This window comes from Nerophis ophidion, linkage group LG05 (assembly GCF_033978795.1).
Source record: "Nerophis ophidion isolate RoL-2023_Sa linkage group LG05, RoL_Noph_v1.0, whole genome shotgun sequence".
In the NCBI taxonomy this organism is placed as follows: Eukaryota; Metazoa; Chordata; class Actinopteri; order Syngnathiformes; family Syngnathidae; genus Nerophis; species Nerophis ophidion.
This window is the reverse complement of record NC_084615.1, coordinates 74,907,912-74,924,775: the sequence shown is the minus strand read 5'-3', so window position 1 is coordinate 74,924,775 and position 16,864 is coordinate 74,907,912. Positions and strand designations below refer to the sequence as shown.

Here is a 16,864-nt window from a genome sequence, read left to right as displayed (position 1 = left end):
TAACACCTCCCACCCACTACACTCGGACTTTGCGGAGAGAATGAGCATGTTCAGTGGAAGGCTCACACTCCCAAAATGCGACACGGAACGACACAGGAGGTCCTTCATACTGACAGCCATCAGACTGTGTAATGGATAAGTTCCTTGACTGCACTTAAATGTAGAATATATGTAGAATATAGTTATATTATTCATCCATCCATCCATTTTCTACCGCTTATTCCCTTTCGGGGTCGCGGGGGGCGCTGGCGCCTATCTCAGCTACAATCGGGCGGAAGGCGGGGTACACCCTGGACAAGTCGCCACCTCATCGCAGGGCCAACACAGATAGACAGACAACATTCACACACTAGGGACCATTTAGTGTTGCCAATCAAACTATCCCCAGGTGCATGTCTTTGGAGGTGGGAGGAAGCCGGAGTACCCGGAGGGAACCCACGCATTCACGGGGAGAACATGCAAACTCCACACAGAAAGATCCCGAGCCTGGATTTGAACCCAGGACCGCAGGACGTTCGTATTGTGAGGCAGACGCACTAACCCCTCTGCCACCGTGAAGCCCTTTAAATAAATGGGTTGTACTTGTATAGCGCTTTTCTACCTTCAAGGTACTCAAAGCGCTTTGACACTACTTCCACATTTACCCATTCACACACACATTCACACACTGATGGAGGGAGCTGCCATGCAAGGCGCTAACCAGCACCCATCAGGAGCAAGGGTGAAGTGTCTTGCTCAGGACACAACGGACGTGACGAGGTTGCTACTAGGTGGGATTTGAACCAGGGACACTCGGGTTGCGCACGGCCACTCTCCCACTGCGCCACGCCGTCGTATATGTTAAATATTTTTTATTATTATTATTATTGTGCGCTAACTGTGTTGCTGAATTTCCCCCAAGGATCAGTAAAGTACTTTCTATTCTATTCTATTCTATTGTATTCTATTGTATTCTATTCTATTCTATTTTCCTCAGTGTTACAATGCAAGTTTCAAGCTGTTCTCAGGTCTTGGTCTGGTTCTACATTTTGAACTTGGTTTATGTGGTTTTGGCTCTAGAATAAGCTGGAAGGAGGGACTGTGATGTCAAATCCAGCATCAAAATCATCAAATACTGTGTATGTTAAAATATTTTGTGTCATTTGTAGGTGTCTGGAAGAGATTATTTGGATTTGCATTATTTCCTAATATGCAAAATCAACTTTTCTTACCTATTTGTACCTGCTTTTGTGTATTTGGGATCTGCATATCTCCCGAAAATTTTGAAATTGAACCTTTTTCTCTGGCACTCATTGAGGGTGTACGCTCCCCATCCCTCTCTCTTATCTCTCCTGCTTGCTTCTTTGTCTCGTCTTAACTTTTTTGTTGCCTCTTTTTTGCACTGCTCTCCAGATCAACATTGGAACTATTTAACTGGCCTCAACGAAACGGACAAGATCTTGGGTTTGGGGGAACCTGCTGTCGTGACGTAGCGGTTGTTGCTGGGCAGACGACGGACTCTTGGGAGAAGAAGGAGTGGCGACCCTTTTCAGTCGAGGACGTGATAGTATCTACCTATTCGGAATTATGAGAACAGGACATCAGCTGATTGGAGTAGGCGTTGCTCTGGTTTGTCCACAAATTGGAAGTTGCTGGCAGTCTTCAAAGTACCCCAAAGCTGCCACGAATGATTGGAGGATGCGGGAAGAACTGTGGACACTTGTGGTTTTGGATCACAAAGGACTGTCTGCCCCGCAGGTTTGAGGATCAGTCATAGACATATTAGAGTGAAAAGCAAATTTTATTTTCACTCGTATACAAAACATTGGATTGTTTCCCTGGCTTTGAGACTCTCCTGAAGGACAGTGCGGCGAAGACACAACAGACTTGTCCGTCATGGACACACACTTGTTGTCGTTGACTTTGGACTAGCGAATGCACGGCAACAAGGCCGCGGAACAGAGACACACTGCAAGCTTACACACAAACATCCATCCATCCATCCATTTTCTACCGCTTATTCCCTTTCGGGGTCGCGGGGGGCGCTGGCGCCTATCTCAACAACAATCGGGCAGAAGGCGGGGTACACCCTGGACAAGTCGCCAACTCATCGCAGGGCCAACACAGATAGACAGACAACATTCACACTCACATTCACACACTAGGGCCAATTTAGTGTTGCCAATCAACCTATCCCCAGGTGCATGTCTTTGGAAGTGGGAGGAAGCCGGAGTAACCGGAGGGAACCCACGCATTCACGGGGAGAACATGCAAACTCCACACAGAAAGATCCCGAGCCTGGATTTGAACCCAGGACTGCCGGAACTTCGTATTGTAAACATGCATCCACAAAAATGTACCCAACACCCCCCAATCCAACACTCTCCACACAAATCCCGTAGGTATGAAAAAAGAATGGTCATCGCCTAACAGCTGCGGCCTACCACCATGACCCCGCACTCCCTTCCCTATGTTGCAAGTCTCGAGATGTATGTTGTAATATGTATAATATGTGCTTCGCTATGGAGGGTTTTTTCCCACTCCAGACTGGGCCCCCTTAGAAGCCCAGTCGAGATTGTATTTTTTTACTCATCCTTCCTCAGCGTTTTACCTTTTTCCCCCATCTTTTACGGTTCTATAACCCTGTACACTGTTTGTTTGTCTAATCTTGAAGGGGTTTGTGCTGAAAACAAAGTTTCGTTGTACTTGTGCAATGACAAAAAAAAAGACTTATCCTATCCTGGAGGCATTGTGGAAATATTTAACAATCTTGTGTTCATTCATACTTCCTCCAAACGGTCTGTGTGGAATTATGTTCAAGTGTGACGTCAGCAGATTATCCATATATGGCAGAAATTTACCCAGAATCCTTCCGTGAGCCAGCCTCTTTTAATTCATGTAAATCCAACTGTCAACCATGAAACCTAATGAAGAAAAATGCTCTGTTTGTTTGCTTTAACCAGCGCAAGTAACCACACAAACTTTCAGCCTCATCTGCGTTAAAAAGGGCCTTACTTTTATCATTCTTGGCAATGATTCCCGGGCGCGGCAAGCGCTGCTGCTCACTGCTCCCCTCACCTCCCAGGAGGTGATCAAGGGTGTCAAATGCAGAGAATCATTTCGCCACACCTCGTGTGTGTGTGTGTGTGTGTGTGTGTGTGTGTGTGTGTGTGTGTGTGTGTGTGTGTGTGACAATCATTGGAGAGACCGAACTGTGCGGTCCTCTCCAAGGTTTCTAATAGTCATTCACATTGACGTCCCACTGGGGTGAGTTTTTCCTTGCCCTTATGTGGTTCTGTATTGCGGGTGTCGTTGTGGCTTGTGCAGCCCTTTGAGACACTTGTGATTTAGGGCTATATAAATCAATCAATCAATCAATCAATGTTTACTTATATAGCCCTAAATCACTAGTGTCTCAAAGGGCTGCACAAACCACTACGACATCCTCGGTAGGCCCACATAAGGAAAACTCACACCCAGTGGGACGTCGGTGACAATGATGACTATGAGAACCTTGGAGAGGAGGAAAGCAATGGATGTCGAGCGGGTCTAACATGATACTGTGAAAGTTCAATCCATAATGGATCCAACACAGTCGCGAGAGTCCAGTCCAAAGCGGATCCAACACAGCACATTGATTGATGAGTCCTGTGTCATGAAATAGTAAAAAAATAATAGTAAGTTTGAAATGTGTGTGTGATATTTTGGCAATGTAAGATTTAGTTGTTGTGTAGCTAGCTTGGCCTTCTAATGTAAAACCCATCCATCCATTTACTACCGCTTATTCCCTTTGGGCTGGCGGGGGGAACTGGTGCCTATCTCAACTACAATCGGGCGGAAGGCGGGCTACACCCTGGACAAGTCGCTACCTCATTGCAGTCTAATGTAAGGCGATAGTGTCAAATAAAGAATGAGGAGCTACTTTTGATCGGATCATTGCCTACTGTTTTTCGGCAAAAGGGCCAGTTCGGAATATAATCTATTTTGTTCGCGAGCTTTGCGAACAATCAAGAAGCCCATAGCATTGCCAACTGTATAGCCGGCCTGGGCCTCTATTGTTTACAATGGCTTTTTTGCCGATATCCGAAATTCCGATATTGTCCAACTCTTAATTAACGAATCCGATATCAACCGATACCAATACACCCAGTCGTGGATTAACACATCATTATGCCTAATTTTGTTGTGATGACCCGCTGGATGCGTTAAACAATCTAACATCCATCCATCCATCTTCTTCCGCTTATCCGAGGTCGGGTCACGGGGGGCAGCAGCCTAAGCAGGGAAGCCCAGACTTCCCTTTCCCCAGCCACTTCGTCTAGCTCTTCCCGGGGGATCCCGAGGCGTTCCCAGGCCAGCCGGGAGACATAGTCTTCCCAACGTGTCCTGGGTCTTCCCCGTGGCCTCCTACCGGTTGGACGTGCCCTAAACACCTCCCTAGGGAGGCGTTCGGGTGGCATCCTGACCAGATGCCCGAACCACCTCATCTGGCTCCTCTCGATGTGAAGGAGCAGCTGCTTTACTTTGAGTTCCTCCCGGATGGCAGAGCTTCTCACCCTATCTCTAAGGGAGAGCCCCGCCACACGGCGGAGGAAACTCATTTCGGCCGCTTGTACCCGTGATCTTATCCTTTCGGTCATGACCCAAAGCTCATGACCATAGGTGAGGATGGGAACGTAGATCGGCCGGTAAATTGAGAGCTTTGCCTTCCGGCTCAGCTCCTTCTTCACCACAACGGATCGGTACAACGTCCGCATTACTGAAGGCCCCGCACCGATCCGCCTGTCGATCTCACGATCCACTCTTCCCTCACTCGTGAACAAGACTCCTAGGTACTTGAACTCCTCCACTTGGGGCAGGGTCTCCTCCCCAACCCGGAGATGGCACTCCACCCTTTTCCGGGAGAGAACCATGGACTCGGATTTGGAGGTACTGATTCTCATTCCGGCCGCTTCACACTCGGCTGCGAACCGATCCAATCTAACAAGGTTTTCCAAAATAAATAAACTCAAAATATGGAAAGAAAATGCCAACATGGCACTGGCATATTTATTATAGAAGTCACAGAGTGCATTATTTTTTTTTAACATTCCTCAAAACAGCCGCTTGGAATTTGAGACATGAGGAGGTTGAGGTGGGCGGGGTTAGGGGGGGGACGGAGTTGAGGTGGGAAGGTAGGAGGTAGCGGGGGGGGGGGGGGGGGGAGTTGGTTCTGTGTGTTTATTCTGTTGTGTTACAGTGCAGATGTTCTCCCGAAATGCGTTTGTCATTCTTGTTTGGTGTGGGTTCACAGTGTGGCGCATATTTTAAAGTTAAATTTGTCCATACGGCCACCCTCAGTGTGACCTGTATGGCAGTTGACCAAGTATGTATTATACTCACTTGTGTGTGTGAAAAAGCTGCAGATATTATGTGATTGGGCCAGCACGCAAAGGCAGTGCCTTCAAGGTTTATTTATATTTAAGAAGTCATAAATTTCACTTTTTGAAACCGACACCGATAATCGGTTATCGGCAACTAATATCGGCAGTCCAATATTAGCAAACATCTTTTTTTTACAAGAGTTTGAAGCATCAGTGCATATAAAAGCATTATATGGTCAATACACAGATGCATATGAACAAGATTTAGCATCGGAGAGATAATGACTCTGTAGAAGTTTAGTACCAGATTTTTAGCCGGGCTTTCTTACTCTCTGTCCCCGGCGTCTTCTCCTCCTTGAGCTAACAACAAACCACTGTGAGAACACTGGTCTAACTACATCATCTGGGATGTTGTGTTGTGGTGAAAGTCAAGCAAAAATGTTATGACTGGTGTCCATATTCCATACGGTCTTAGCAAAACAAAACAAAAAACAAAGTGTGTCGTAAACCTAAGGCACAAAAGGCTAGTCAGCGTCAGGTGGCTTACTCTCTGCAGCAACACGCTTCAATCTAAACTTTACTAAACACTTATTTCTTGTATTGTTTTGAGCTAGTTTAGCACCTAGCTTAGCGATGACCTTGCCTGCTCCTGCTTGATTTGATTTTTATTAAGGATCCCCATTAGCTGGTTGCCACAACAACCCACTAGTCTTCTTGGGGTCTACAAACTCAATACAGTTACAAGTAAAAGCATATAATTATGACTACACAGTAAAGAAAATAAATAAAAGCATCAATAAGAGAACAAGCAAACAATTTACAGTCGCAGAATAATCATTAATAAATATTTATCAATTAAAAAACATTTTTTAAAAACCTGTTTATTTTCAATGCCGGTGAGAATTTGAGGCAGGTTATTCCAGGGCGATACAGATCTATGAATAAAAGGTTTCCGCAGGGCATTCTTTCTGGGATGAGGGAGTACAAAATGCCCCTCACTAGACGCCCTGGTTTTTATGATTATGTATATTATGTATAGTGCTACTGTGAACTATTTGAGCCATTAGAAAAGCAGGAGTTACTGATTTGAGCAATACAAGAGTATTAGCTGACAACCAGTTCTGCACTGTTAGCCAGGAAAGAGAAGCAAGCATTCGAACCTCGGATTCAGGAGGAACAGTGTGGTTTTCGTCCTGGTCGTGGAACTGTGGACCAGCTCTATACTCTCGGCAGGGTTCTTGAGGGTGCATGGGAGTTTGCCCAACCAGTCTACATGTGCTTTGTCGACTTGGAGAAGGCATTCGACCGTGTCCCTCGGGAAGTCCTGTGGGGAGTGTTCAGAGAGTATGGGGTACCGGACTGTCTTATTGTGGCAGTCCGTTCCCTGTATGATCAGTGTCAGAACTTGGTCCGCATTGCTGGCAGTAAGTCGGACACGTTTCCAGTGAGGGTTGGACTCCGCCAAGGCTGTCCTTTGTCACCGATTCTGTTCACAACTTTTATGGACAGAATTTCTAGGCGCAGTGAAGGCGTTGAGGGGATCCGGTTTGGTGACCGCAGGATTAGGTCTCTGCTTTTTGCAGATGATGTAGTCCTGATGGCTTCATCTGGCCGGGATCTTCAGCTCTCACTGGATCGGTTCGCAGCCGAGTGTGAAGCGACCGGAATCAACACCTCCAAGTCCGAGTCCATGGTACTCGCCCGGAAAAGGGTGGAGTGCCATCTCCGGGTTGGGGAGGAGACCCTGCCCCAAGTGGAGGAGTTCAAGTACCTAGGAGTCTTGTTCACGAGTGGGGGAAGAGTGGATCGTGAGATCGACAGGCGGATTGGTGCGGCGTCTTCAGTAATGCGGACGTTGTATCGATCCGTTGTGGTGAAAAAGGAGCTGAGCCGGAAGGCAAAGCTCTCAATTTACCGGTCGATCTACGTTCCCATCCTCACCTATGGTCATGAGCTTTGGGTCATGACCGAAAGGATAAGATCACGGGTACAAGCAGCCGAAATGAGTTTCCTCCGCCTTGTGGGTTCTTCCGAGGATGTTGTAGTCGTAATGATTTGTGCAGTCCTTTGAGACATTTGTGATTTGGGGCTATATAAATAAACATTGATTGATTGATTGATTGATTGTGGCGGGGCTCTCCCTTAGAGATAGGGTGAGAAGCTCTGCCATCCGGGAGGAACTCAAAGTAAAGCCGCTGCTCCTCCACATCGAGAGGAGCCAGATGAGGTGGTTCGGGCATCTGGTCAGGATGCCACCCGAACGCCTCCCTAGGGAGGTGTTTAGGGCACGTCCAGCTGGTAGGAGGCCACGGGGAAGACCCAGGACACGTTGGGAAGACTATGTCTCCCGGCTGGCCTGGGAACGCCTCGGGATCCCCCGGGAAGAGCTAGACGAAGTGGCTGGGGAGAGGGAAGTCTGGGTTTCCCTGGTTAGGCTGTTGCCCCCGCGACCCGACCTCGGATAAGCGGAAGATGATGGATGGATGGATGGATGGCATTCGGTTAACATTGGTTGTTAGTGAACATACCCAGAACCAGCCTGGCTGCCCTATTCCGGACAATCTGGAGTTTACAGATCTCCCCACTTGCAGCAGACGCCCAGATGACACAAGACTAATCTCTTAACAATCTGACAAAGAAGAGTTGGATCAACAAAAGCAGCACATTTCCTGTGGGTGTAAAATGTTTAACCTCATCCTCCAGTGATAATACTACTAGTAAGAAATGTTGTTCATTTGCCGCAATGGAACAATTATTGACTTAGGGGAGCTGCTCAATTAGATGCTTACTGCCTCTTTTGCAGCTCTTTTGTCACGATCCGTGTCTCGGATCGTTAATGGTTTTGCCCTTTTTATGTCTTTGTTCATGATCCTTGTTTGAGCACTTCCTTGTTTGTGCTAGTCACCACGGTAACGTATTGTGTTCCTCCTCACGGGCTCCTGTCACACACCCGTTTCTAATAATTATTTGTGTATTTAAGCCCACCTGACTCCTTAGTTCGTCCTCGGTCCATTGTTTGCTTTTCGCAACACGTCACGGTTTGTATTTTGTATCATAGATTATTTTGTGCTAAGTTCCACCTTAGCTTCACGTGCGTTCGGCACGTCGTTTAGTTTTACTTCTGTTTCCTGCTAAGTTTTAGCATTAGCTTCCCGCTTTGTTTTTCCCTTTTTGCACCAATGTTGTTTTGTTTTATTATATTAAAGACACCTCTTACATGCAATCCTGCTGACTGGTAGTGTGTGCATCCACAAAGTGGCAACTCCGTGCAACAAGTGCGCCGAACGCGTGACATCTTTCATATAGCATCAAAATAAGAATCAACGTTTAAAAATGTGGACGGCTCTACGAGAATGGGAATGTAAGTTGATGGCCAACCCCACCGTAGATTCAATGATATTGCAGTATTTGACAGACTGACTTTCAAGCAGCCGTCTAGATTACTCAACATTATGTATGTCTTTACAACCAGAACTAACACAATTTATCGTTTGACCACACACAGCACACACATCTGTTTAGTCCAATAATTGCAGAGTAAGGGCAGTCCTTCTCCATCCCTCGTGTTCATGTTTGCACGCTGCGGGGACAGACAGACCATGGATTGTGATTTTAGAGCAGGAGCAAGAGCGTTTATTTTCCCGTCCTCCTCAGGTCAAAGCTGACATTTGCGTGACACTGGGTCTTCTCAGAGGGCATGCATCATAAAAAATGACGTTTGATGTCGTTACAGTGCGACTGTCCCGGGCCGGGAAGACGGCACATAAATCAAATTGTGATGTGTCGGATAAAATATCAGATAGGACGCTCATGCAGTGGCGCCTCCATTCAATCTACTTGCAAAAGCATGAGCCTCCCTTTTTAAAACAAAAAAATATCACTGTATTTATTTGGTCTAGGACAGGGGTGCCCATTACGTCGATCGCGAGCAACCAGTCGACCGCGGGGGGTGTGTCAGTCGATCTCCAGCCAGGCTTTTAAACAAAATAGACCTAAATATTAGTGATCATCAATCTTCACCAAGACGTCACTTAAATGACATTCACGGTACCGGAGGGTCTTGTGAGATGACGCTGGCTGCTGCAAGATCATTATTATGAAAATATGACCGAGAGGAAGGCGAGAAACACTTTTTATTTCAACAGACTCTCGCGCCGTACCTTCCGTCAAAACTCTAAAGGCCGACTGCACATTTCCTATCTTCACAATAAAAGCCCTGCTTCATGCTGCCTGCGCTAACTAAATACAGAGTCTCGGAAAACTGGCGTGCACAAGCGATCCCTCAGAAAGCTGGCGTGCACATCGCTTGTGCACGCCAGCTTTCCGAGACTCTTATTTTGTTAGCGCAGGCAACATGAAGCAGGGCTTTTATTGTGAAGATAGGAAATGTGCAGTCGGCCTTTAGAGATTTGACGGAAGGGACGACACGAAAGTCTGTTGAAATAAAAAGTGTTTCTCGCCTTCCTCTCTGTCATTTTTTCATAATAATGAACTGGCAGCAGCCAGCGTCATCTCACAAGACCCTCGGGTGCCGTGAATGTCAATCAAGCAAGCTACGGAATTTGCTGCCAATGTTTTTCTTGTAAAGTGTATGGAAGCTGGATGAATTAGATGCCAAAAACCAACCACTTTCATGTGGTATTGTACAGAAAGGACAACTTTTTTTCTCCTCCATTTGAAAATGTGGGCGTTATCATCATTACTGTCTGATTCCAATCAATGCAAGTCATCAGAATCAGGTAATACACCAACTTATATTCTTGTCTTTGTGAAAGAAAGACATCTATATGTGTTACACATGCTTGTATTATCATTAAACACATTTAACTTGTTTACAAAAATGTCTCTTTCATAAATAAATAAATATAAATGATATATATAACTGAGGTAGATCCCCTCGAGTTGGTCAATTGAAAAGTAGCTCGCCTGCAGAAAAAGTGTGGGCACCCCTGGTTTAGTATAATTTGAGGAGAGTCCGCTGCTCCTCTGCTAAAGACCTATCTGCTCGACGCTGAGGTACTGACCACATGCGCTCTGAATATGCACTGCTGATTGGCTTGTCACCGCTACGGTTGTAACCAATCAGATGGTTGTGTGGGAGGTACCTTGCTGGGTGCTGTGTACAGACAGAGACGAGGCAGAACGGAGCAGAGCAGCTTGTTAAGACTTTAGCATAGGTGGCTACTTCATATGTTCGTGTAGAACATATGAAGTAGCCGCACCAAACTGGAACCCCTGTACCGAAACGGTTCAATAACAATACACGTACCGTTACACCCCTAATATATATGTATTGTAATGTCTACCAAACCGCCCTCCGCCCGACGGAACAATCCATATAACACTTCAGAGGCAACGCCATGCTAACATCACGTGACACCTGTGATGAAGGCTGCAGAAGCAAGGTAGCCGAAACTTGTCAGGTACAAAACTTAACCTTACTAGCCTGTATAAATCATCATCATCATCATCATTTATTTTTATTCCTTTCATGAAAATGCATATTCACAAGCCACGTACAATTGACACTGTCATTGTTTTTTTTGTTTTCCTTTCTTATACATTTCCATGATCAGAAAGGAGGAGATGGAAGAATTATATTCTTATATTTATCTGCCCCTTTTTTTTAACACAAATTACGGTATTTTAGATGAATTGTAACTGTTCCCTCCACCAACACCCAAACTCCAACATACTTTTCCATTGCCCTTTAAGCACTTTCACAATGACACGTCCAATCTAAATCAAAACTCAGTTTGATATAATTTCAGTTTTCTCTTTTTCTAACTTTTTTTTTGATACAAATATATTCTTACAGCGGCTTCACGGTGGCAGAGGGGTTAGTGCGTCTGCCTCACAATACGAAGTTCCTGCAGTCCTGGGTTCAAATCCAGGCTCGGGATCTTTCTGTGTGGAGTTTGCATGTTCTCCCCGTGAATGCGTGGGTTCCCTCCGGGTACTCCGGCTTCCTCCCACTTCCAAAGATGTGCACCTGGGGATAGGTTGATTGGCAACACTAAATTGGCCCTAGTGTGTGAATGTTGTCTGTCTATCTGTGTTGGCCCTGCGATGAGGTGGCGACTTGTTCAGGGTGTACACCGCCTTCCGCCCGATTGTAGCTGAGATAGGCGCCAGCGACCCCTAAAAGGGAATAAGCGGTAGAAAATGGATGGATGGATATTCTTACAGCTTTTTAAGTCTTTGTTTAGAGAATTCCATGCTTTCACACCAACAACAGACAAGCACATTTGTTTCAAATTTGTTCGCACTCTTGGATGTTTTAAGTCATACGGCCTTCTGTGGTTCTCATCTTCAGATGTGAACACAAATAACTTTTGTATGTCCTTCGGAAGAACTTTATTTCTCGCTTTGAACATCATTAATAGTGTACTCAATTCTACAATGTCTTTTAGTTTTAGTAATCCCGACCTAATGAAGAGTGGATTTGTATGATCTCTATATCCTAAAAATGATTCGAATTGCTCTTTTCTGTGAAAGAAATAAAGGCATTATGTTGCTATGATATGTATTTCCCCATATTTCTGCACAATAATTGAAATAAGGTAGAATAATTGAGCAATATAACATTCTCATTGTGTTGTATGGAAAACTATATTTAACCTTGTTCAAAATAAATAAGCTTTTAGATACCTTATTTTTCACATGCATTATATGAGCTTTCCATGTCAACTTTTCATCTAAGATGACCCCAAGAAATCTGATTTCAGACACCTTCTCAATTTTCACATTGTTTATGGATAAACTAACTTCTATCTTTCTTTTATTACCGAATACCATATACTTAGTCTTTTCCAAATTTAAAGATAATTTATTCATATCAAACCACAATTTTAGTTTAACCATTTCCTCTTTAATAATATTGGCTAAAATTTTCAAGTCATCCCCTGAACAGTATACATTTGTATCGTCTGCGAATAATACGCACTGTAAAATTTTCGAAACCTCACAAATATCATTTATATATAAAGTAAAAAGTTTGGGTCCTAAAATTGAACCTTGTGGAATTCCACATTCAATATTCATACATTCTGACCTATGATCATCGATCTCAACATATTGCTGTCGTTGATGTAAATAACTGGTTAACCAGTCCAGTGCAACTCCTCTGACTCCATAAGTATATAATTTAGAAATGAGAATTTGATGATCTACAGTGTCAAATGCCTTCTTTAAATCAATGAACACTCCTATTGTGTATTTATTTTGATCAACTGCAGTTGTAATCTCTTCAATAATGTTCATGATGGCCAAGCTCGTAGACCTGTTTGATCGAAATCCATACTGATTTTCATTTAATAATTTATGTTTTTCAATAAAACAGTCTAATTTATTAACAAACAGTTTTTCAAGCACTTTTGAAAATTGGGATAAGAGAGATACTGGTCTATAATTACCAAATGTATGTTTATCTCCGGTTTTAAATATAGTTCTATAGTTTTCATACTGTCTGGGAAAACCCCTACTTTTAAAGAACAATTAATTATATAATGCAATGGTTTAATGATGCAATCAATTGTGTTTTTTACTATACTCATGTCAATGCCCTCATTGTCTATTGAGGTCAACCATTTATAAATTCACATCAGTAGGCTCAATGAAACTCTTCAACATATTACGCAATATTAACTGTTAGAGTTTTAAAATTATTATTAATTAACGTTTATTATTTACCTTTATTTGACGGTATGGGAATTGTCACTTCCATGGAAGATAAGGTTGGAATGCGAAACCGCATCATATGAGCAGGTATTTTTTTCATGTCCTTTTATTTTTGGCACAGTGTCAATCAATAATGCAGTGCATTTGGAGGCGGAACTAACTGTTTCCGAGTTGTTTCCACAGTCACTTTATGACGTCGCGCCAACTTAAAAAAACAGTACAAAAGCAGACAATCACAGTGGATCGGGCAAGTTAGAGTAAGAAGGTAGAAGACACAAGGCATGTTTAGGCACTTTTATGAGGTACAAGCATTGTGGAGCTGTTTGTTCGGAGTGAAGGTCTGAAGAATAAATACAAAAAAAAGTCTTTAATTAGCTCAAATAGTTGTCTTTGGGAATCTTGCATACATTTTTGTGCAGTCTGAGAATTTTTTTCCACAGAGCTTTTTTTCTCACTTACGGGTAAAAACATCAGCTTGTTCATACAAAAATAAAAGCATTCTCCCTCCATTCTCAAGTCTGTCACTTTGTATTTGCGATGGTCAGCTCGTTGTGTGCTCTTGCCGTCATGCAGAGGTTTGATTTCAGCCCGACACAGCCCAGCGTGTGCATCTGCACAGGCTGGCCAGCCTGAACTCTTGCCGGCTCAACTATCTCTCCTCCTTATCGTCAAGAGGATGAGGTAAGCACTAAAAACGCGGCTCGGAGGACGGCGATGAAGCGGCAAGGCGACTGGCTGTCTTTGTTTGGTTGTTATGCATTATTGAAAGACAAAGAATGAACAATTACTTTGGGTGTTGTTTTAAGTAACCACTTGCGGTTGATGTGATTTAATTCATTCTCATGTTTACACAACAGAGCCATCCCACGTGCTATTTTAGAAGCTGTATTAATATTACATGAGGCAATGTAAGCCTTTACAAAATGTGTGAATTCATTTTAATTGAGTACCCGTTGCAGTAATTGGACCATTAAAATGAATGACAACTTTAATGTCATGTTTAAACTGACTAATATTTTCCGTACTACAAGGCGCACTCGAATTCATTTTTGTTTTCTTAAAACTCGACAGTGCGCCTTATAACCCGGTGAATGATTCTGGTTTTGCTTACCGACCTCGAAGCAATTTAATTCGGTACATGGTGTAATGATAAGTGTGACCAGTAGATGGCAGTCAAAAAAAAAGAGATACGTGTTAACTGCAATATGATTGAAATATCCATCCATCCATTTCCCACCGCTTATTCCCTTTTGGGGTGGCGAGGGGCGCTGGCGCCTATCTCAGCTACAATCGGGCGGAAGGCGGGGTACACCCTGGACAAGTCGCCACCTCATCGCAGGGCCAACACAGATAGACGGACAACATTCACACACTAGGGCCAATTTAGTGTTGCCAATCAACCTATCCCCAGGTGCATGTCTTTGGAAGTGGGAGGAACCCACGCATTTACGGGGAGAACATGCAAACTCCACACAGAAAGATCCCGAGCCTGGATTTGAACCCAGGACTGCAGGACCTTCGTATTGTGAGGCAGACGCACTAACCCCTCTGCCACCGTGAAGCCATGATAGAAATATGACTCAAGTAAATAACGGCAACATTTTATATGTTCCATTAAAAATATAGGACATTACACACGGCGCTCAAAAATCCATCAAAATATTTTAGTACGACTTTGGTAAGCTATGAAATCGCACCACTTGATTGTCATCGCATTAAACATAGGAGTATTATGGTGCGTGTGTGTAAGGTAAGACATATTATCTGGCGTTTTGTTTCGCAATTTATGCAAATTCAACTTTTTTACCTTCTGGTACCAGCTGATCTGTATTTGGGCTCTGCATAAATGCTGAAAAATTGCGTGAGTCCACCTTTGTAGTCTGTGTCGACACCGTAGTCGATAAGCAAGCTTCTTCTTTTTGTCTATCTTCTTGTTATGGGAATATTCATCCCCCACTGTTGCCATTTCTAATATAAAGTAGTGTAGAGTTCTTTCTTTTATTTGTCAGTAAACTCGCCATGAAAGTGCTAAAACGTACTGGTGTAGTGAGTTTACATTATTCACCCAAGGAACTTTAGTTGTTAGAGAGTTCCGGTCGGACGGTTTTTCCGGACGAGAAGATGCTGCTCTGTTATTGATTTAAGTAAAGTCTGAATGTAATTAAAACAATTTGCTCCATCTTTTGACAATTCTTCCACTCCTATCCTTGCACGCTACACCGCTACAAAAAAATGACGGGGAGAAGACGCTGCCGAAGGTGAGCCACGTAAATAACAGCGCCCACAAAACGGCGCATCCGCAACGGACCGTCAGAAAGCGGCTTAAAGAAGAAAACTACTCATTCTGTATACTCTAGCCTTTAAATAGACTCCCTTTTTAGACCAGTTGATCTGCCGTTTCTTTTCTTTTTCTCCTATGTCCCACTCTCCCTTGTGGAGGGGGTCCGGTCCGATCCGGTGGCCATGTACTGCTTGCCTGTGTATCGGCTGGGGACATCTCTGCGCTGCTGATCCGCCTCCGCTTGGGATGGTTTCCTGCTGGCTCCGCTGTGAACGGGACTCTCGCTGCTGTGTTGGATCCGCTTTGGACTGGACTCTTGCGACTGTGTTGGATCCATTATGGATTGAACTTTCACAGTATCATGTTAGACCCGCTCGACATCCATTGCTTTCCTCCTCTCCAAGGTTCTCATAGTCATCATTGTCACCGACGTCCCACTGGGTGTGAGTTTTCCTTGCCCTTATGTGGGCCTACCGAGGATGTCGTAGTGGTTTGTGCAGCCCTTTGAGACACTAGTGATTTAGGGCTATATAAGTAAACATTGATTGATTGATTGATTCAATCCTGGAAAAGAAATCTTAATACATTGCGAAAATCCGACTTTTTACAAAAACTGGACCACAAAGTATGATCAAGTGCTCGAGTCGTTGTTCCCTGGCGGGACTTTTAAGCGACGGACACATTGATCCCGAAAAGCAGTAACAATGGTAGAAATCCCAGAGTGTAAGCTTCATTACAAAATCTTGTTTCGTACATGTAGTGCTAAATCTGACTATTAGAGAGCGACAACGCTAATAATACAATGTTTGGTGTGGGAATGTTGTTTAATTTCTATATGAGTGAACTTTTGTAGTTTATCGTGTGACTATATTAACTCTAAACCTTCTATTTTATTCATGTAAAATACACAATGGACGTTAAACTTTTGTTATGTTTGTTTTATGTTTATGTTTTCAGCCTTACAAACCTAAATGAAGGAAGAAGTGTAAATAAATAAATTACAGATGGAAAACATCGCAAAAGTAGGAACATCAATTCCCCCCCCAAAAATTAGATCTTCTTTTTCTTCATACTGTTAACTAGCTGCACACGCTGGAAACGAGTAGCGAGGGCAGAATAATGAATTTATTGACATTGCAGTGTGAAAGTCGATGGGTTTACTTTGAAATTAAGTAAACGTAGTCTCAAAGAAATATAACCTGCGGACGCACTTTGTGACGAAACATCTGCATTTTGATGTTCGGCCCTTGAAACTGTGGCCCTCTTCATTATGTAGTTGAATAGCCCTGACTTAGAATAAGCTAAAAATAACAAAAACATTCTGATAGTGAAGCTGCAAACTTTAAAACGCGATGTGAGGAGAGACAACTATATACTGTAGTCCATGTTCTCATAGCAATTATAGTTAAGCTATACTTTTCAGTCTCTTTTAGTCAGACAAGCTTTTAGGCCAGTGGTTCTCAAATGGGGGTACGCGTACCCCCGGGGGTACTTAAAGGTATGCCAAGGGGTACATGAGATTTTTTTCAAAATATTCTAAAAATAGCAACAAGGCAAAAAT

At 43.7% G+C, this 16,864-nt stretch overlaps 1 protein-coding gene across 1 annotated transcript in view; it reads right to left on the bottom strand.

Moving 5' to 3' along the window:
* Positions 1 to 16,864, bottom strand: part of LOC133553603 (melatonin receptor type 1C-like) — a 92,907-nt gene that overhangs the window by 12,710 nt on the left and 63,333 nt on the right. The window lies entirely within an intron of this gene.